We start from the raw sequence: 24,475 nt of genomic DNA, 5'->3' as shown, positions 1-24,475 counted from the left end.
ATTCAACACTTGAATTAATTTAATTTAGTCCATAATAATGTTTATGAAAATCACAATTTTCAAAAACATTAGTCACTTGGCCAAATTTTAATTTAGGAACACTTCCATAAATCAAAATTTACATTTCTCTCATAGAAGTCATACTTCTATTTTTCTTTACACTTATAAACACATTTATAAGCCGTTCAACACTTTGAACTATTTTCTCCTTTATAGAAGTCATACTTCTAATTTTCCTTACGCTTATAAACTCTTTTATAAGCCGTTCAACACATTGAACTATTTTACTTCTCATCGGGATTTACAAAGCTAGTACTTGTGTGGCCCTCAATGGTTCATTGATACAACTAGCCGTGGGTTCACATCTCCATGTGATTCGGACTAAACATGTCCTTATTCGAGCATACCCTAATTGCTCCATTCTTACTTATCAACACCTTGATAATAAGAACGTCAGAACTCAAGTCTGATAGTACCCAACCAATCACGTTAAACGCCTAGCAGCATCGCTTACGTGATTCCCTAGGTATCACATGATAGTGCCTGCAAGAACCATTCAATTATGGTTAGCGCACAGTACGGTCCCTTCAACTCATATATCCCGATCGATTCGACAACCATTGGTTTATCGAGAGTTGTCAATGAATCGATACTATGTGTCATGTCGTAGTTGCATCGATGGTGTAATCTATGAAACACCTTTCATAATTACAACCATACTCTGGCCAGAGATTTCGATCTACATACACATGATAACACATAGGATATCCATACCCGAAGGTAAGCGGTGAATCCCCGACTACAATGCATCGACTCCTATGTGTTTCGACAGAACACCCAACCTTGCCACCTGATGACCCCATGAGAGTCGGTAAACAAGTCAAAGTGTAATTCTAGCACATAGAGTCTCAATGTTGTCCCGGGTCATAAGGACTAATTCTGTACAACCATAAACCAGGACTTTTCCACTCGATAAGTGAGAACCACTTGGAAAGTCCTTTTATGGAGGGTTGTTCAGTGCACTCTACAAGGAGCACCTATCTGCATGTTCGGACATCACAATGTCCCCTACCAATGAAACATGGTACTCACATCGCAGATACTAGTCTCTAACTCGAGCGGCCTATATCCTTCTTAGTGGCGGCTGAATCGACTAGGAACCGTTTAGAATATATAGTATTACAAATATGAGTTTCATGATACTCATCATATGAGCATCTCATATTCTTTCTACTATTTGTATATTCAAGGGCTTTATCTATGCAGCTAGCATGGGTATACAGATAAAGATTTGCCAAAATGATAATTTCAAATATTATTAAACTAAAGATTGCTTATTCATAGAGTTTCATTGTGAACACTCGGCCAACACTTGGCTCGACGGGCACCTACTCTAACAAAAATCTACAACTACTGCCACAGTTTCCTACCGTTTCAGCACTTCCATTACCTATTTGGCTAAGGATCAACTTTCTATTCTACCCATCCATTCTTTGTTTCATTATATATCATTCAATACCATTCATATCATATCTTGAAGCCACAAACCATCACCATTACGCTACACATCCCAAACGATCATCATAACAAACCATAAAAGTAATAATGAAAATACTTAATCATAATCATTACCTTACATCATATGCATACAAATGTCTGGGTGTTACAATCTCTTTGTTGGTATACACTTTTCCAAGTACATTTAACTCATTGACGTTACTGCTTACACTTTTTTATCATACTCGTGTATTGATTCTCTTGCTTTCATTTTGATGTTATCAAACCTTTGAACAACAACAGAGAGTTTATTCTCTTTGGTTTGATCATTTCCTTCACACAGCTGGATCACATTTCCCAAATTTCTTTGGCTGTCTTACACATCTTTATGTTGCTAAAGGTTACTTTGTCCAGCGTTTTGTACAGAATGTCTTTAACCACATTATCAAGATTCGCTTTTCTTTTATCTTCAGTTGTCCATTCATCTCTAAGCTTTTCTATTCTTTGTGGTGCCCCTTCTGTTATGGCAACTGCTGTGTTTGTTTTCATAATCTTCATGGGTCCATCAGTTATGACATACCACATATCATCATCTTGTGCAGCTAAATGAGCCTGCATTCTGATTTTCCAATCATCAAATTCTTCTCTGGAGAACATAGGAATTTTGTTGAATGAAGTCATGTAGCAAGTTTATAGATCAAAAGTATTCAAGAACAAGATTCACCCGCTCTGATACAACTTGATAGGATCGATTAATGTATCAAGAGTGTTTAGAAGGGGGGGTTGAATAAACACTCACAATATAAAACTGATCTTTTCGAATTTTGAGTTCAGTTTGGTGACAAACTGATTCTCGGAATCTTGTTAGTCAATGAAAATCAGTTAAACTGAAATAGTTGCGGAAGCTAACTGACTGAAAGATAGAATACAAAACTGAAATAAAATACGCAAGGGTTGTTTCTGGATGTTCGGAGATTTCAATTACTCCTACGTCACCCCTTATATCCCAAGGATAGGATTTCCACTAAAAGACTTTGATCAAATACAAGATTTGTACTGACCCACTTCAGTTTGGACTTATCACTGCCAAGAATGAAACTCTTAGTATTACAAAGTGTTCTCAGTACGTAACTGGTCTTAGCACTATTGAATTTATCAAATTTTTACAAATTTCTAGTGAGCTCAGATTGTAGCCTTGACTTCTACGAATAAATCAAGTAAGAGTGAGCTATGATTTTTTGCAGAGTAACAACAAGCTTTGAATAGAGTATTCTGTTGTTTTCTTCAGCTGTTCTTCTGTCATATTTATAATCTTGTCTTCCAACGGTAACTTGAGATATTTTTTGAATCTTTGTATCCGTTGATTGCCACTTCATCATTCCTTGGGCATTGTTTGATTCATTTATTCTAATGTGGCGTCTTAATTTCTTTAGGCGAAATGCGTTGTTCTAAGCTGTATTGATTGAAGTGCGACGTTGCAATCTTCTATGTCTCTTTGTCGGTTGAATGTTCTTTCCCGAGACATGTTTAGTTGAAGTATGAATGTATCAACTGATCCGTTTTCAGATGATCAGTTTTCTTTATTGAATCAACTGATTTCAGTTGTCAAGTCCAGTTTACTTCGATCAGTTGCTGATGAGGAGAACAACTGAATTTTCAGTTGCGTAGATTCAGTTTCTGAGTTCAATTTCTGATTTCAATTTGCTTGATCAGTTGGTTTTTATTTTCAGTTGGTTCATATTTTGTCAAACTCCATAATTTAGTTTCCAACACCATGGTTAAAAATCAAGTTGTTGGGCCGAATCGTCTCGTTTTTGGTTCTATTGTTAAGTTTTTGACAAGTTAAAATTTATTGCATGTGTCACATATTAGAATTAAGTCGCAGCAAGCCTGGGAAAGATTCAACTCATCCGATAAAAATAAGGTTATAATGATATTACATGCATAAAAATATAAAATGTTTTTTTTGAGATATATGCTATATGTCTTGTGGCCACCATATGCTTATGGGTTTGGAAGTCTGTAGGCGCAACCAAGGACCTCTCCGCCCGGTGACTTACGACTGGTTTATGATTATGTATGGGTACAGACATCCAGTCCAAGGGCTGTGATTGATCTCTACCGCCCAGTATACTGTGGTTTATTCTGATCAGATGCTTACGTTATGTTATGGGCCACTAGCTTAGAAACATTATCTCTACCAGAAAAATTATGATATGTTATGACAAAGCTCTATTGAGCAAAGTTTTTACGCATGAATTTTCAGTTATGCACGTAGTTATAATTATTCATGATACGATTTTCATCGCACGCTCTACGATACTTTATTTTTATGATGCATGCGATTTTATGATATATTTACTTGTTATTCACGATATATACATGTTAAGTCTTTAGGCTCACTAGACTTGATTGTTGTAGGTATTGATGAGGTCGAGACCGCGGGCAGAGACCAGTGAGCGATCTTGGAACAGCAGTAGTAAACCCGAGGACCTCATGATTTAGGTTATGCACCTTTTAGCATTCAAACTCGATTTTAACATGTTGGTTATTTTTAAATTGTTGTTTGAAATACAATGTTTACTTCCGCTGTTATTTTAAAGTTAAAATTATTTACATATTTATTTTATAAATTGCGCAATTTATTTATTTATTTAGAAAAATTTTAATAATTCCGCAAAATTATGAATACGAAATACGGGCCTTTACATATACTCCATTCAATTGTGTTTTTTCTTCACAAATTTAGAGATCTATTTATAGAATTTTTTTTTAAAATAATCCAAAAATAATTATATCATTATATATATCGTTAGACACAAATTTTCAATATTTCTAAATATTATTTTCAACATGTTTATTATTATTATTATTGTGAGGCTGTTTTTTGTTCAACTATTTATCCAACTGGCACCACTCTGCTTATTCAATGCCACTCGATTTATAATAAATAATAATAATAATATTATTAAAGAATAAAATTTTTACGCAACATTTCATTATATATGATTAATTGTTTACCACCGAATTTACCAGCTCCTATTTTTTGTTTTAATGACTCATAAATAGCCTTCTGAAACATATCAACCAACTACATATCAATCAAATAAAATTGCATCGATTCATCCTCAAAAATCTCTGTAACTCGTAATAATTATAGTTAAAAGGACATAGATGTTGTGAAAAAGTAAAAATTTATGGTAAAAAGTAAAAATCTCAAACTCTCAAAATTTACCAAACTACAAACTTTATAATATTTTTCTCTCTACTCAATTGTGAATTTCTTCACAAATGGTGAGCCTATTTATAGAATTTCTTTACAAATAATCCAAAAATAAAATACATCATTACCTACATCATCACACACTAATTTTCAATATTTACAACTTTTATTTTCAACATTCAAATATTCAATACACACATTTTAAATATTAATTTTCAGCACTCCCCCTTGTGATGATGATCATAATGATTGTCTTCATTACGTGTTTTTATATTGCCTCGTTAAAAACCTTACTAGGAAAAATCCATTGGGATAAAAACCATAGTAAGGGAAAAAGAGTGCAGTCACGTAAACTCCCCGTCATGTTGACACGAACAATTCTTCACAATTTTCATAGATTGCGCATCCCAATAATATATATGTGCTTTCTGAATATTGACGTAGAAAGTTCCTTTGTGAAGAGATCTGATGAGTTTTCACTTGATTGAATGTGACGAACATCAATACATTTATTCTTCTCTAGCTCATTGGTGAATGCGAAGAACTTAGGAGGAATATGTTTAGTTCTGTCGCTTTTTCTGTATCCCTATTTCATTTGAGCAACACATGCATCATTATCTTCATATAGTATCACAGGCTTCTCGTCGAATGATAATCCACATGAGATTTGGATATGTTGGGTCATTGATTTTAACCATACACATTCACGACTTGCTTAATGTAGTGCAATAATCTCGGCATGATTTGATGAAGTTGTTAAGAGCGTTTATTTCTGTGAACGCCAAGAAAATTGCAGTGCATCCACGAGTAAATACATATCCAGTTTGGGAACGTGCCTTGTGTGGATCAGATAAGTATCCAGCATCGGCATAACCAATTATACTTGGATTAGCATCTTTTGAATATAAAAGTCCCAAGTCTGTCGTTCATCTTAGATAACGGAATATATGTTTAATTCCGTTCCAGTGTCTCTTTGTTTGATATGTGCTAAATCTTATCAACAAATTTACGGCAAAAGATATATCATGCCTTGTATAATTTTTAAGATACATAAGGGCACCGATAGCACTTAGATATGGTACTTCTGGACCAAGAATATCTTCATCATCTTCACATGGATGGAATGGATCCTTTTCTATGTTTAATTATCTAACAACCATTGGAGTACTGAAAGGATATGATTTATCCATATTAAAACGTTTAAGGATATTTTCTGTATAATTTGTCTGGTGAACAAGCATTCCACATTCTTTTTGTTCAATTTGTAAACCCAGACAATACTTGGTTTTTCCAAGATCATTCATTTCAAATTCTTCCTTCAAGTATGACACAACTTCTTGAATTTCATTATTCGTTCCAATGATGTTTAAATAATCAACATATACAACAATAATTACGCATCCGGATGTTGTTTTCTTAATGAAAACACAAGGGCATATTGAATTATTTACATATCCTTTTTCATCAAGTGATCACTTAGTCGATTATACCACATTAGACCGGATTGCTTCAACCCATATAATGATCTTTGTAATTTCACAGAATAACATTCTCTGGGTTTTGAACTTTGTGCTTCAGGCATCCTAAATCCTTCAGGGATTTTCATATATATATTACTATCAAGTGATCCATATAAGTAAGCTGTAACAACATCCATAAGACGCATTTCTAAATTTTCAGATACCGCCAAGCTAATCAAATACTGAAACGTAATTGCATCCATCACGGGAGAATACGTTTCTTCATAATCAATTCCAGGCCTTTGAGAAAAACCTTGTGCAACAAGTCGAGATTTATATCTTACTATTTCATTTTTCTCATTTCGCTTTCGAATAAAAACTCATTTGTATCCAACAGGTTTTACACCTTCAGGTGTAAGTACTATAGGTCCAATAACATTACGTTTGTTTAGCGAATCCAATTCAACCTGGATGGCTTCTTTCCATTTTATCCAATCCTGCCGATTTTTACATTCACCAAAAGATTTTGGTTCATGATCTTCATTATCATTTATGATGTCGATTGCCACATTATAAGAAAATATATCATCAATTTCTTCTATATCTTTTCGGTTCCATATTTTTCCAGTATTAATTTAATTAATAGAGATTTCATGATTCTCGTCAGTTTGTGGTTCTGACAGAACATTTTCATCCTCATGTGTTTCTTCAGGAACACCATTCTCTAATTTGTGATCATCGTGTGTTTCTTCAGAAACATTATTCTCTATTTTGTGATCATCGTGTTTCTCTATGAATTTTCTTTTTCGAGGATTTTTGATGAAACTTAAAATTAATAATTTATTATATGTTAAAACCTGTATTTTAAAATTTTAAGTTTCATTAAAATTATAAATTAGGTTATTTTAGTATTGTTTGTTTATATTTAAAATGTATTACTAAATTTGTTTTATTTTCAGGTTTTTTTATGTGTTGGTAAAATAATGATAACTCAAGCTAGAAAATTCAAATGGAAGTGACTCAAACATGGTTGGAATCCTTGAGAAGTTATCTACAACTTTGCAGAAGACATGATTGCCTAAAAAGCTCATTAAGATGATCAAATTGTGCAAAGATCAAAAGGAGGACACATTTACTTTTACTATGACCATCATTTAGTAAAAAATTCATAACTATTTCAATATTTATCCAAATGAGGTGAATCAAGTGGCCAAACTCATCTACACAAAATTCCCCACATGTTTGTGGCCTTAATCAGAGTCAGAGTGGTGAGAAAAGTCGTGGAACAAGGCATTGAAAGAAGGGACATGGAATTGGAGTTGAGGAGACAAAGAATACTATTACAACTACATGGCATTAATAGAATTTTTGACCCTTTCTCTCATTTGGCCTATAATTAGAGGCCTTGTGCTAGCTTGAGAATCATTCTATCTCATTGTAAAATAGTGTGAGTGTGTATCAAAGTTCTAAGTTCCAATATATTTTCTTTCATTTTCTCAACTATAGTGATATTTTAGTGTTGATTAAAAGTAAATTCATGGCAAGCTAAATCTATTATGTCAAGGTGAAGAGGATGCATTCTTGGTGAAGTAAGATTGTTTATATTTTGTATATTCTTTCTTTATTTCTTTTCATTTAGCTAACTTATTTTCATTGTAGGTATAAAAATGAATTATTTCTTGTTATCAATTTACATCAAAAGCTTGATACCATTGAAGTGGTTATCTTGATTTGTTGTTTAATTTTGATACAATAAATATTTCATCACTTATTATTATTGTTATATTATATATATATAGAGATATATATATTTATATAATAATATCATAATATTTTATTTAGACGATAGCGTGGCTCTGCCGGTTGTTCTAAATGAAATATTATGATTTAATACTAACAATCTAAACTTTACTTTATCGCAACTAACTTTTACTTTCCGCATCTAACTTTTACTTTATCGCAACTAACTTTTACTTTCCGCATCTAAATTTTACTTTACCGCAACTAACTTATTAAATCAATATATTTCATTTAGGCAATAGCGTGGCTCTGCCGGTTGTTCTAAATGAAATATAATGATTTAATTTAACATTTACTTTATGCAATTATATATTTATATAGTTATAACTATAATCATAGGTACCATATATAAAATATCGGTTAATTCGGTATTTTCTATAATGGGAACTATATTATATTATGTGTGTGTTTTAATTTTCTTAGAATCATTATTTATGGCGGTTTCTTTTGTTTTACTTTTAGTTAAACAATGTTACATAAATCAAGAATAAATCCTCAAGCCTTGACAAAATTTATAATTTGTAAACTTCATTCTTGCATTTGGTAATCTATAAATTAATAAATTTAAACTAAAAATAACCTCTCTGTGGATCGATCTCGTACTTACGAAATATATTACTTGCAGACAACCTACACTTGGGTGAATTATTATTTAAGTATTAGCAATTTTTTTGCGCCGTTGCCGGGGAGGTATAAATTAAGTTTATATTTGTTATTTATGTTTTATTTATAAGTATTTTGTGTTTTTACTTGTATGAGTGTTTGGAGTCGAAAAAAAAGTGGTAGACTTATTCGAGTATCTGAAAATAATTTAAATATGGATGATAATTCAAATAATCAAGATAATGATAATAATAACAATAATAATAATAATAATCAAGAACATGATCAATTAAGAACACTTAGGCACCATATGAACCCTATTAGAACTAGTGCCCCATCTTGTTTAGTTTTTCCTCACGATGCATCTAATTTCAAATTTAAACCTCAAATTATTCAACTTTTACCAAATTTTCATGGCTTAGATTTTGAAAATCCATATTTACATCTAAGAGAATTTGAGGAAGTTTGTAACACTTATAATGATCAAAATTGTAGCATGGATATAATTCGATTAAAGCTTTTCCCTTTTTCTTTAAAAGATAAAGCTAAAACATGGTTACAAAATTTAAGATCAAGTTCAATAAGATCATGGGAAGAAATGCAACAACAATTTCTCAAAAAGTTTTTCCCTTCCCATAGAACAAACTCTTTTAAAAGACAAATTACAACTTTTTCTCAAAAACAAGGAGAAACATTTTATCAATGTTGGGATAGATATAAAGAATTACTTAATACATGCCCACATCATGGTTTTGAAACATGGAGAATAGTTTCTCACTTTTATGAAGGTCTTATACCTAAAGATAGGCAAATGATAGAATTCATGTGTAATGGAACTTTTGATATTAAAAACCCCAATGAAGCTATGGAATATTTGGATTCATTAGCAGAAAATGCTCAAAATTGGGATAATATAGGTACAATAGAACCACCAACAACTAAAATCAATAATTCAACAAATGGGGGTGGTATCTATAATCTTAAAGATGATACAGATATTCAAGCTAAACTTTCATCTTTAGCAAGAAAAATTGAGTCATTAGAAATGAAAAAGAGTGGTCAATTAAAAAGTATTCAAGAAATTGTTTGTCATATATGTGATACACATGATCATGCTACAAAAGATTGTCCAACATTACCTTCATTTAAAGAATGTCTCCATGAACAAGCAAACTATGTTAACAATTATAAAAAACCAATACTAGATCCTTTTTCACCATCATATAATCCGGGATTGAAAAATCATCCTAATTTTAGTTGGAGGAATGATAATAATGCACAACCGTCACAACAATATTTTCAAAATAACCAAAATCATTAAGGTTATATTCCTTATGTTACACCTCCAAGAAAAAACTTTGAAGATGTAATTCATGCATTTATCCAAAAGCAAGAGTCTATCAATATTCAAAACAGTCAATCTATGAATGATTTGAAAGAAACTCTTGCAAAATTTGCATCTGCACTTAATATTCATGAAAAAGGAAAATTTCCATCTCAACCTCAACCTAATCCTAAAAATCAAAATCAAGAATTAAAAAATGAAAAAATTGATCAAATAAAATCTGTTATTACCCTTAGAAGTGGTAAAATAGTTCATGATCCATATATTAATGAAAACAAGGATCATTTAAAATCAAAGAGTAAGGATGATAATCCTGATACTTTTGAGAATGATGATACCTTAAATTCTAAGAATAATATGGTGAATGATAAATCATCTAAAATAGTAAATGACTCAAATAAACCTCCACCATTTCCTCATGCATTAACAAATTATAAAAAACAAAAAAGTGATTCTGATATCTATGAAGTTTTTAAACAAGTAAAGATAAATATTTCATTATTAGATGCTATTAAACAAGTACCTTCCTATGCAAAAATTTTAAAAGACTTATGTACTGTGAAGAGAAAATTGCATGTGAAGAAGAAAGCATTCTTGGCTGAACAAGTAAGTTCTATTCTTCAAAACAATTCTAGTTTAAAATATAAAGATCCTGGTTGTCCAACAATTTCATGTATTATTGGAAAAAATAAAATTAAAAAAGCTTTGTTGGATTTGGGAGCAAGTGTGAATTTACTTCCTTATTCAGTTTATGAAAAACTTAATTTAGGAGAATTAAAACCCACTTCTGTTACTCTCTTACTGGCGGATAGGTCAATCAAAATACCTCGAGGTATTGTAGAAGATGTGTTGGTTCAAGTTGATAAATTCATATATCCTGTAGATTTTATTGTTTTAGATACACAACCAATAGAAGTACATAATGAAATTCCAGTAATATTGGGACGACCATTTCTAGCAACTTCAAATGCTTTAATTAATTGTCGAAATTGAATAATGAAATTGTCTTTTGGAAATATGACTCTAGAACTTAATGTGTTTAATTTATGTAAACAACCAAGTATTGATGAAAATGAAAATGAAGATGATAATGAAATTCAAACAATTATGGAAGAAAATATACAAGAAGAAAACTTAAATCAACAATGTGAAGTTTTTTCAGTAGAAAGTTTGGAGTCTGAAAATAATTTTAAAGAAGATGATAATACAAAACTTGAATTAAAAGCTTTAGCATTAGAATTGAAATATGTATTTCTTGGTCAAAATAAAACATTTCCTGTTGTAATTTCTTCCACTCTTCTACCAAATCAAGAAGAAGATTTAATTCAATTACTTAAAAATATAAAAATGCAATTGGATGGACTTTGAAAGATATAAAAGGTATGAATCCTTTAATTTGTACACATAAAATTCACTTGGAAGAAAATGCTAAAACGTATCAACAACCGCAAAGAAGGTTAAATCCACATATGAAAGAAGTTGTTAAGAATGAAGTATTAAAACTATTAGACGCTGGAATTATCTATCCAATCTCAGATAGTAAATGGGTAAGTCCAACACAAGTAGTACCTAAAAAGTCAGGCATTACTGTTATAAAAAATGAAAAAGGAGAGTTATTACAAACTAGGATTCCATCTAGTTGGCGTATGTGTATTGATTATAGAAAATTAAATGATGCAACTAGAAAAGATCATTTCCCACTACCATTTTTAGATCAAATTTTAGAAAAAGTAGCAGGAAATTCTTATTATTGTTTTCTTGATGGGTATTCGGGGTATTATCAAATACCTATATCATTAGAAGATCAAGAAAAAACAACTTTCACTTGTCCTTTCGGAACTTTTGCATTTAAAAGAATGTCATTTGGTTTATGTAATGCTCCAGCTACTTTTCAAAGATGCATGTTAAGTATTTTCAGTTATATGATTGAAGAATTTGTAGAAGTTTTTATGGATGATATAACTGTTTTGGAAACTCATTTGAAAATTGTCTTAAAAATCTAGAAAAAGTATTAAAAAGATGTGAAGAAAAAAATCTTGTTTTAAATTGGGAAAATGTCATTATATGGTTAAATCTGGGATTGTCTTAGGACATGTGATATCTGAAAAAGGAATTGAAGTTGATAAAGCCAAAGTTGATGTTATTTCTAATTTAACATCACCAAAAACAGTCAAAGAAGTTCGATCATTTTTGGGTCATGCAGGATTTTATAGAAGGTTTATAAAAAATTTCAGCATAATATCTAAACCAATGTCAAATCTTTTAACAAAAGATACACAATTCGAATGGACTAAAAAATGTGAAAATGCTTTTCAAAAAATAATTAATCTTTTAATTACATCACCTATTTTACAACTTCCAGATTGGTCTTTACCATTTGAATTAATGTGTGATGCAAGTGATTATGCTATAGGAGCTGTGTTAGGACAAAGAAAAGAAGGAAAACCTTATGCAATCTATTATGCTAGTAGAACCTTAAATAGTGCCCAAATAAATTATTCAACTACTGAAAAAGAATTACGTTCAGTAGTATTTGCATTAGATAAGTTTCGATCTTATTTAATTGGTTCTACTACTATTGTTTACACCGATCATTCTGCCATAAAATATTTATCAAATAAACAAGATGCTAAGCCAAGATTAATACGGTGGATTTTATTGTTACAAGAATTTGATATTATAATTAAAGATAAAAAAGGAAAAGAAAATGTTGTAGCCGATCATTTATCTAGAATAATGACTGAATCATCTCATAATGAAATACCAATAAATGAAAATTTTCAAGATGATCAGTTTTTTATGCTACTATTATGCCATGGTTTGCCAACATTGTAAATTTTCTTGTGACAAATAAAATGCCTTCTCATTGGAATTCACAGGATAAGAATAAATTCTTGATAGAAGTTAAAAAATTTTATTGGGATGATCCTTACTTATTTAAGTATTGTCCTGACCAAATTTTTCGACGATGCATACCCGACAATGAAGTAAGTAATGTTATTAAATTTTGTCATTCTGAAGCATGTGGAGGTCATTTTTCATCCAATAAAACAGCTACAAAAATCTTACAATGTGGATTTTATTGGCCGTCTTTATTCAAAGATACGCATTTATTTTGCAAATATTGTGAAAATTGTCAGAAGATGGGATCAATTTCAAAACGAAACATGATGCCTTTAAATCCAATCATAATTATTGAAATATTTGATAGTTTGGGGATAGATTTTATGGGTCCATTTCCATTATCTTTTGGATATACGTACATTTTAGTCGCTGTTGATTATGTTTCAAAATGGATTGAAGTGATTGCATGTAGAACTAATGACCATAAAGTTATTATAAAATTTTTAAAAGAAAATATTTTTAGTCGATTTGGAATACCTAGGGCAATAATTAGTGATGGGGGAAGTCATTTTATAAATAAATCATTTTCTTCCTTATTAAGAAAATATGGCATTACACATAAAGTTTCTACCCCATATCATCCTCAAAGTAATGGTCAAGTTGAACTTGCAAATAGAGAAATAAAACAAATTTTAGAAAAAACAGTTAATCCAAATCGAAAAGATTGGTCTTTAAGATTAACTGATGCATTATGGACATATAGAACTGCATTTAAAACATCATTAGGGATGTCACCATATAGGTTAGTTTTTGGCAAGCATTGTCATTTATCGGTTGAACTTGAACATAAAGCTTATTGGGCAATTAAAGCATTTAATATTAATTTAGATGATGCATCTAAATTAAGAAAATTGCAAATAAATGAACTTGAAGAATTAAGAAATGATGCATATGAAAATTCAAAGATTTATAAAAATAAAACAAAAGCCTTTCATGATAAAAATATTATGAGAAAGTCATTTGAAATTGGAAAAAAAGTTTTACTTTATAATTCTCGTTTGCATTTATTTCCAGGTAAACTAAGATCGAGGTGGTCAGGACCATTTATAGTCAAATTTGTTTATCCTCATGGTGCTGTTGATATTGAAAATCCCAAAAATAATGATGTGTTTAAAGTTAATGGGCAAAGACTTAAGCTTTTTATAGAAAATGAAATTCTTAATGATGAGTTTATGCCTTTATATGATCCACAATAGTTGTTGATATTTTCATTTTGTTTTTGCAGATTCTAGTTCATTTCCCGATTAAGTGGCGGATAACGGTACTCCGTGACTGTCTAAGTCGGTTTCTTCAGTTTTCCCAAAATAATTGAAATATATATATATATATATATATATATATATATATATATATAATAATAATAATAATAATAATAATAATAATAATAATAATAATAATAATAATAATAATAATATGGATGCGTGTATTATGAATCTTCGTAAATATTTTGCTTGTTTACCTGATAATGCGTTGAAGAAAATTTATAAAGCTAGATGTGAGCGGCTAAGGTTGATGATGTCATATGGCATACCGAGTGATGTCCGTTTGATAATTGAAGCAAAAGTCCGATTGGTTGGGGAAGCAAGTGAAATAATAATAAGACATATGCCAGGATTTGGTAAAAGCACATATGCTAAAAAGCGAAGAGCTAAACGTATAGGTGGATGTTATAAATGTGCAAGGTGGACTTGTAATGGGAAATGCAAAAATGTTGGAATGACGTCAATGAATAGAGAAGATAAAATTTTATTCATTAAGAATGGTCTGAGTAAAGAGCCTTTGGATAATTTTCTAGAGGTTCTTGATACGCATTCTAGTGGATACGTGCAAAATGAACTTCTTAAACTATGGTGGCAATTTCAACATGAGGAATATCAATATGGACGGTGGGATCAGCCTTACAAAGATCCTACTGTAGTAACGCATGTCTATTTAGATAAGTAAATATATATACAATCTCGTCTTGGGAATCTGACGTTAAAAGACCCTGTTTACCAATTTATAAGAAAATTGGATGGGAAGCATATCCTCGACTCATAGAAGGCGTTGAAGCCGTTACTGAACGTAAAATCAGAGGAAGATGTGAGCCACAATCACAACTACGCTGTATATATTTGTTTTAATTTTGTCATTTTTATTTTCTTTTAATAATAATAATTTCCTGTTCAAATATTGACTTTTGGCATGTTACGCTTATAAATTCATATGCTGTGATCTAACAATTACAGAAAACATATTTCTCAAGATGTCAACGTCCACGGTAAGTAAAATAAAAAATATTTGTGTATTTTGTGGATCTAGTGCAGGAAAAGATTCAATTTATGAAGAAGTAGCAGAAAAGCTTGGAATAGCACTTGCTAAAAACAAGATTCATTTGGTATATGGTGGTGGTGAAGTTGGCCTCATGGGAAAAGTTGCAAAAGCTGCGCATGCAGGTGGAAGTGAAGTCTTAGGCATTATTCCGATTACCTTAGCCAATCTTACAGGACCAACAATAGGAGAAGAAATGAAAGTGGACAACATGTATGAAAGAATTACTCAAATGATTGAACATTCAGATGATTTCATTGCTTTACCAGGAGGTTTTGGTACTTTGGAAGAAATATTTCATACTGTTTGTTGGGCACAATTAAATATCCACAATAAGCCAATTGGTTTGTTAAATGTTAACAATTATTATGATAAATTGTTATCGTTTCTTGATGATGTTGTGGAACAGGGATTTATTTCATTAGCTTCGCGAAGGATGTTAGTTTCTGCTACAAGTGAAGGTGAACTTATTAATTTACTGCAAGGATTTAGTCATGAACCAGATCCATTCTTATCTCAACTTAATTGGCCAACATCCAAGAGTAAGAAAAGAAAATTCATGTGATGCTAAACTTGCGATTCAACGGTGTGTTTTTAATGTTTTTTTAAAGGTATGAATAATTTCTTCTTCTTCTTCTTCTTCTTCTTCTTCTCTTCTTAGTTTTTTTTATATAAAAATAAAAATATGTAGTAATAATAATAATATTTTTTAGTTCAATGTCGAGTAAGGTGTCAGTAAAATGCACCTGAGACGCATTAGTTAATAATTATCGGAAAATCACAATACACTAGATTTTAATATTCATTATTCAAATTACAGACTACAAGAAAAATTAGTTTTCATATGTACCAATTTATATACATATATATTTTGATCAATTAATATAAAATATATAATAGATGTGTTTATTTATTTACATATATGTATATATTTGTGTGTGTGCTTTCAAATAAAATAATTTCTAAAATTTTTATAAGAATATAGTTAAAAGATATGATTTGTATGGTTGTTAACATGTATAATTGAAAGAATTTTTTGTAAAAAAATAATATATACTCACACATCTTTTGTGAGTAAGTGGTGAGAAATGAGAAAACAATTAATAAACTTTTATTGATTATTAAAAAATGGTTAATTACAAGAATATAATTCCCCTAAAAAAAATATTTATTGAAAAAAAAAAAGATGTAAAATAAATAACGGACTGCAAAATACTTTATTCATTGTAATATTTGTTTTTTTTCAAGATTTGATTGATGTACTATCAATGTGTTCTTAATTAAAAAATAAAAACAAAAACAAAAACAAACAAAAAGATTTGTTTGTGCTAGATAAGTTTCAAAGATAGTCGAATGTATCTGTTATATAAATGCTTATATATTGTAGTGACCCGTTCCAGAATCACCTACTAATGAAGAACTAAGCATCCAATTAACTTAATTAATAATAATCAGAGATAACAGCGGAAAACTGACACCAAACGATAGATATACAACCCAAACGAAAATCCAGAACAACTCAACTAAACTGAAATATACGGTACAACCATATCGAAACAAAAAGATACCGAAGAACTAAACCAACCAGCTACTCAACGTCCTCCTCCTCCTCCTCCTGAGCTGTCCAACCTGAGGCCTGCCCCGTGGGAATGGGGTGTCCAAGATAAACAAAACCGAGGACGTGAGCGATAAGAACGCCCAGTACAAAAGCATGAGTATACAAACCTATATGAAATGCATATGCTATGATATGATACCAGGGTAGTCAAGAAACAGGAGTAATAAAGGATCTCAAAATGCTCAGTCTAGAGGCGCCAAGTGGATAGTGCCGCGCGGTACTCCTCTGGGTCACTGCATCCACTACAAGAACAGACGTGGACCTAAAATGTCCCGGATCACCGAAGCCCTCCGGACCCGTCGGCCACTGTGTACTCTCGGTGTCCATGCGTCCACAAGACAAGACAGGGCTGAGCGGCCCCACAAGATATAGCTTATCTCGAAAGAGATACAGCTCAACAGTAAAGGCTATATCGAAGGAGATACGGCTCAACATGAAATGCAACATGCATCATAAAACGTGACATAATAGCATGCATCATATGACATATATCAATGCACCACATAATCATGCAACACATATAAGGATGTATACTCGACCAGGATATCTCGGATAGTACTTTCGTACCTCTATCACAGCAAGCCTAGCCTTACGCAACACCGCTAATCAGGTCCAGAACAAGCCTACGCATCAAAAGCATACCCAATGAACAATACTATCATGCTAGACTAGCAAAACCAGTACTACCAAAGGTTTAGGGTTTACCTTCGTCCGTCGACAGCCCTTTGATGTCGATTGCCTCGTAACTCAGGCGTCGCTACGCTACCAATCCTGGCAGCTCTTGGCTATCGCTCGACCAACAACTAACCCTAGAAACCTTCCAAACCTCTCAACTAGGAGACACAACTTCAAGAATTTGCAATCCAAAATGAGGAATTCCGAGCACTATTTATAGGCTATGTTCGGATCCACCGAACAGACTTCGGAACGTCCGAACTCCTACGTGTCCATCGGCTCTTGACACCTCATGATCGGATCCACCGAACCTACACTTCGGATCATCCGAACTTGCATGCAAACTGACGTGTCGATCAACTCTTGACACCTCATGATCGGATCCACCGAACCCACTTCGGATCGTCCGAACTCTTCGGTGCTACCGAACCATCTTCGGTCCGTCCGATCATGACTATGGTCAAAATTACACATTAAACCTTCTTAATCACCATTAATCCGTTAATTACCCAATTTGGAATTCAGGCTACTACATTCTCCCCCCCTTAAAAAGATTTCGTCCTCGAAATCAAGTTTAGAGGATGAACAAAAAAGGAGTAACAACCTTGTTGTTATATCTCAATTGTTGCTAAACACAACTGATATTTAGATTACAACGGAAAACACACACACATCCATATTACAACCATAGTACAACTCAAAAGAGCTCTGGATGCTCCGAACGCATACGACTCTCTAGCTCCCAAGTGGCTTCTTCAGTGCCTCTGCGCTGCCACTGAACTAAGACAAGAGGAATGATCTTATTCCGCAACACCTTGTCTTTGCGATCGAGAATCCGCACTGGTCGTTCCACGTAAGACAAATCCGAATTTAGTTGAACTTCAGAGGGATGCAAGATGTGAGACTCATCTGCTACATATCGTCTCAACAAAGATACGTGGAACACATCATGAATCCCAGACAGATACGGAGGTAATGCTAACCTGTAAGCCAAATCTCCCACACATTCCAGAATCTCAAAAGGACCAATAAATCTCGGAGATAGCTTACCCTTGAGACCAAATCTCAAAATCCTGCGAAAAAGCGAAACTCGGAGAAACACTTTCTCACCTGGCTGAAAATAAAGAGGCCGCCGCTTGGTGTTCGCATAACTAGCCTGTCGATCCTGAGCGATCTTAATCCGCTTCTTGATTACTGCAACCTTATCAATAGCCTGCTGGACTAACTCCGGTCCCTCAACATGTCGTTCCCCAACTTCATCCCAAAATAATGGAGTACGACAACGTCGCCCATACAACGCCTCAAATGGTGCCATACCAATACTACGATGATAGCTGTTGTTGTACGCGAACTCAATCAAAGGCAAATGATCCTGCCAAGTGGTTCCGAAATCCATCACACAAGCTCGCATCATATCCTCAAGTGTACGGATAGTCCTCTCTGTCTGACCGTCGGTCTCTGGATGATAAGCTGTACTCAAACTTAGTGAAGTGCCCAATGCTGACTGGAAACTACCCCAAAATCGTGAGGTAAAACGAGGATCTCTGTCACTGACAATACTAACTGGCACCCCATGCAAACGTACAATCTCTTGAATGTACAATCGAGCCATACGATCGAAAGTGAAATCACGGTTATATGGCAGAAAATGAGCAGACTTGGTGAATCGATCCACCACTATCCAAATAGCATCACTATTCCTCGAAGACAATGGTAAGTGAGTAATGAAATCCATCGCGATATGCTCCCACTTCCATTCAGGAATAGGTAAGTTCAGCAATAATCCTCCCGGTCGACGGTGCTCTGCCTTAACCTGCTGACAAACAAGACACTTGGAAACAAACTGATAAACGCTGCGCTTCATCCCTTTCCACCAAAATCGTGTCCTCAAATCTTTATACATCTTGTTGCTTCCTGGATGGACACTCAACTTGCTTCGATGAGCCTGAGCCAAGATTTCTTCCCTCAAAGTATCATCCTCTGGTACCACAACCCGATTAGACAAACACAGAAGACCATTAGACTGATAATGGAAATTGCTATCTCCACCAGCCAACCGAGCTAATCTCTGAGTCTTGAGATCAGACATCTGAGCATCTCGAATCCGAGCGAACAAAGCTGGCTCAGATAGAATGGTAGTAACACGAATGCTCTCCATATCTTTCCGATGTTTGAAATTAAATCCCAATGAACAACAATCCTGGATAGTACTAATCATAGCACTGGTCTGAAATGCAGAGGCTCTCACCTTGCGACTAAGAGCATCGGCTGTGAGATTCGCAGAACCTGGATGGTATTTGATCTCGCAGTCATAATCTTTAAGTAGATCCATCCAACGACGTTGTCTCATGTTCAACTCAGCCTGAGTGAACAGATACTTCAGACTCTTATGATCAGTAAAAATTTCAAACTTAACCCCGTACAAGTAATGACGCCAGATCTTCAGCGCGAACACAATAGCAGCTAATTCTAGATCATGAATAGGGTACTTCTCCTCGTGAGGTTTCAGCTGCCTAGAAGCGTAAGCGATCACATGACCATTCTGCGTCAACACACACCCTAAGCCTTGAAAAGAGGCATCGGTGTAAACACTGAAACCATCAGATCCTGACGGTAACGCCAAAACAGGTGCAGAAGTCAGAAGTCGACGAAGCTCTCTGAAACTATCTTCGCACTCAGATGACCACTCAAATGGAACATCCTTCCGAGTAAGTTGCGTCAATGGTCTAGCTACCTGAGAGAAATTCACGATGAAGCGACGATAATACCCTGCCAGACCTAGAAAACTACGGATCTCAGCCACCGTCGTAGGACGTGACCAATTCAGCACTGCTTCGATCTTGCTGGGATCCACAGAAATTCCTTCCTTGGAAATCACATGACCAAGGAATACTACACGATCAATCCAGAACTCGCACTTACTCAGCTTAGCATACAATTGCTTCTCGCGAAGAATCTGCAACACAATCCTCAAGTGCTGGATATGCTCTTCCACACTGTGAGAATAAATCAAGATATCGTCGATGAAAACCACAACAAACTGATCTAGAAAATCCCGAAAGACTCGATTCATCAGATCCATGAACACCGCTGGCGCATTCGTCAATCCAAATGGCATAACTAGAAACTCGTAATGCCCATATCGAGTACGAAATGCAGTCTTGGAAATATCATCATCTCTGACTCTCATCTGATGATAACCCGATCGCAAGTCAATCTTGGAGTAAACAGAGGTACCCTGAAGCTGATCAAACAAGTCATCGATACGGGGTAATGGATACTTGTTTTTAATCGTCACACGATTCAGCTGGCGATAATCAATGCACAATCGCATCGACCCATCCTTTTTCTTGACAAACAAGACTGGAGCTCCCCAAAGTGAAACACTTGGGCGAATATAACCTTTATCAAGAAGATCCTGCAATTGCTGCTTCAATTCTCTCATCTCTGACGGAGCAAGACGATAGGGGGCACGAGAAATCGGTGCAGTCCCTGGCATTAACTCAATGCCAAATTCCACCTCTCTAACCGGAGGAAAACCAGGAATCTCATCTGGGAAGACATCAGGAAATTCACAAACCACTGGAATATCCTCTATACCAACACTACCTGTGGACGAATCAATCGCATAGATGAGGTAGCCTTTCCCGCCCGACTCTAAAGCACGACAGGCTTTCAGAGCAGATACCACTGGCATCGGAGGTCGCGCTCCCTCACCATAGAAAAACCAACTAGAGCTCTCAGTCGTACGAAACTGAACAAGCTTCTGGTAACAATCCACGGTAGCTCGGTAGGTAGTCAATAGGTCTATACCTAGAATACAATCAAAATCCTCTATCTCCAGGATCATAAGATTCGCAATCAATTTGTTACCCTCAAAATTTAAGGGACAACCCATCACTAGACGCTTTGCTAACACCGAATGACCCATCGGGGTAGAAACGGAAAGAATGACGTCTAGAGAAACATACGGTAACTTATGACGCTTAACAAATCGTGCAGAAATGAATGAATGCGATGCTCCGGTATCAATAAGAACAAAAGCAGGAATACCGCATAAACAGAAAGTACCTGCTATGACTCTCTCTGTCTCATCTGCAGCCTGATCCTGGTTTAACGCAAAAACCTGACCTTGGGCACGAGGTCGAAGATTCGAACTACCCACAGCCTGACCCTGCCTCCTCTGCTGCACAGTCGTCTGAGATCCGGAACCAGATCCTGCTCCACCCCGCGACTGAGGACAATTCTTCTTAATATGACCCATCTCTCCGCACTGAAAACAAGCTCCCGCGGCTGATCGGCATTGCTCCGATGGATGGTTCTTCCCACAATGCACACAAGAAACCTTCTTCTTACCAAAGCGGAAAACACCGCTAGACCGTGATCCAGATCCAGAAGAAGAAGAACCTGACTTCTTGAAAGACTGAGATCGAGGGCTCAAAGTACTCGGAGGTCTGGAAGAAAGAATAGCCCTACCACGTTGGAGACTGATCTCTGCCTGGCGACACCGGTTCACTAATCCATCATACGAAGTAGGATTATCACAGACAGTGACTCGATCAAAAATCTCCTGGTTAAGACCCTGGATGAAATGGTCATACTTAGCCTCAGAACTGCCACTGATATGAGGAGCAAAAGGTAACAACTCAAAGAACTTCTGCTGATATTCGTCAACAGACATACTACCCTGCTTAAGATTCAGGAGCTCAATCGTCTTTGCCTGACGAAGGGCTGGAGGAAAATACAGCTGCATGAAAGCTGCACGGAAATCGGCCCAAGTCACCCTACCCTGGGACTGGACTATCGGCGCAGAAGTCGATCGCCACCACTTGCGCGCACGGCCCTCGAGAAGAAAACTAAGGGTCTCCATCTGCTGCTCCTCGGTGCACTGGAATGCACGGAAACAACTCTCCATGCGCTCTAACCAATCCTCAGCATCATCGGGAGTCTCACCGCCGACTAAAGGCTTAGGCCCCATCTGAATGAAACGGTGCAAATCAAAACGCCTAGGACCATCCCGACGATGACGATGTTCACGATGACGCCTACGATCGTCCTGGTCACCCCAACGACCTACACTTCCCTGACTACTCTCATCACCAAAGTGGTCAGCCATCGCTACAAGATAGAATGGGGAAAATGGTAAAATGGTCAACGAAAATCCCAAAACAGAATCTATAACCCAAAATCGTAAGCATGCTCTGATACCATAAATGTAGTGACCCGTTCCAGAATCACCTACTAATGAAGAACTAAGCATGCAATTAACTTAATTAATAATAATCAGATATAACAGCGGAAAACTGACACCAAACGATAGATATACAACCCAAACGAAAATCCAGAACAACTCAACTAAACTGAAATATACGGTACAACCATATCGAAACAAAAAGATACCGAAGAACTAAACCAACCAGCTACTCAACGTCCTCCTCCTCCTCCTCCTGAGCTGTCCAACCTGAGGCCTGCCCCGTGGGAATGGGGTGTCCAAGATAAACAAAACCGAGGACGTGAGCGATAAGAACGCCCAGTACAAAAGCATGAGTATACAAACCTATATGAAATGCATATGCTATGATATGATACCAGGGTAGTCAAGAAACAGGAGTAACAAAGGATCTCAAAATGCTCAGTCTAGAGGCGCCAAGTGGATAGTGCCGCGCGGTACTCCTCTGGGTCACTGCATCCACTACAAGAACAGACGTGGACCTAAAATGTCCCGGATCACCGAAGCCCTCCGGACCCGTCGGCCACTGTGTACTCTCGGTGTCCATGCGTCCACAAGACAAGACAGGGCTGAGCGGCCCCACAAGATATAGCTTATCTCGAAAGAGATACAGCTCAACAGTAAAGGCTATATCGAAGGAGATACGGCTCAACATGAAATGCAACATGCATCATAAAACGTGACATAATAGCATGCATCATATGACATATATCAATGCACCACATAATCATGCAACACATATAAGGATGTATACTCGACCAGGATATCTCGGATAGTACTTTCGTACCTCTATCACAGCAAGCCTAGCCTTACGCAACACCGCTAATCAGGTCCAGAACAAGCCTACGCATCAAAAGCATACCCAATGAACAATACTACCATGCTAGACTAGCAAAACCAGTACTACCAAAGGTTTAGGGTTTACCTTCGTCCGTCGACAGCCCTTTGATGTCGATTGCCTCGTAACTCAGGCATCGCTACGCTACCAATCCTGGCAGCTCTTGGCTATCGCTCGACCAACAACTAACCCTAGAAACCTTCCAAACCTCTCAACTAGGAGACACAACTTCAAGAATTTGCAATCCAAAATGAGGAATTCCGAGCACTATTTATAGGCTATGTTCGGATCCACCGAACACACTTCGGAACGTCCGAACTCCTACGTGTCCATCGGCTCTTGACACCTCATGATCGGATCCACCGAACCTACACTTCGGATCATCCGAACTTGCATGCAAACTGACGTGTCGATCAACTCTTGACACCTCATGATCGGATCCACCGAACCCACTTCGGATCGTCCGAACTCTTCGGTGCTACCGAACCATCTTCGGTCCGTCCGATCATGACTATGGTCAAAATTACACATTAAACCTTCTTAATCACCATTAATCCGTTAATTACCCAATTTGGAATTCAGGCTACTACATATATATATATATATATATATATATATATATATATATATATATATATATATATATATATATATTTGGTAAAATGTTTGGATAAAAAAAAGTTTATGTTATTGTAAAATTTTGCAGTCACGTTATTAAAAAAAAATAGAAAAAAAAAAGATAAAAAAAAGAAAAAAAAAAGAAAAGAAAGGGGATTTTATTCTTTGTAAATTTTCTTATTTTGTTTTCAATATTAGTTTATTTAATTGTCTGCTTTAATACTTAGACTTTTTCAATGAGAGTTAATATTCATTCCAACTCCATGAGTGAAAACTAGCTATTCATAAAATATTTTGACCTGAAAGAATATATGGAGTTGAGGCTTTTACAAAAATATTCTTGATATTGTACAT

The 24,475-nt window shown here is 35.0% G+C and overlaps 1 non-coding gene across 1 annotated transcript; it reads right to left on the bottom strand.

The window, feature by feature from the left end:
- Positions 1–9,225: 9,225 nt before the first annotated feature.
- LOC140831264 (small nucleolar RNA R71) lies at positions 9,226–9,336 on the bottom strand. The gene has a single exon (XR_012117839.1). It is a non-coding gene; the product is annotated as a small nucleolar RNA R71 (small nucleolar RNA).
- Between the last annotated feature and the right edge of the window lie 15,139 nt (positions 9,337–24,475).

The sequence above is a fragment of the Primulina eburnea genome, chromosome 4, assembly GCF_022965805.1.
Source record: "Primulina eburnea isolate SZY01 chromosome 4, ASM2296580v1, whole genome shotgun sequence".
NCBI classification, from domain to species: Eukaryota; Viridiplantae; Streptophyta; class Magnoliopsida; order Lamiales; family Gesneriaceae; genus Primulina; species Primulina eburnea.
Note: the sequence above shows the minus strand (reverse complement) of the source record. Positions and strands in the feature narration are given on the sequence as shown.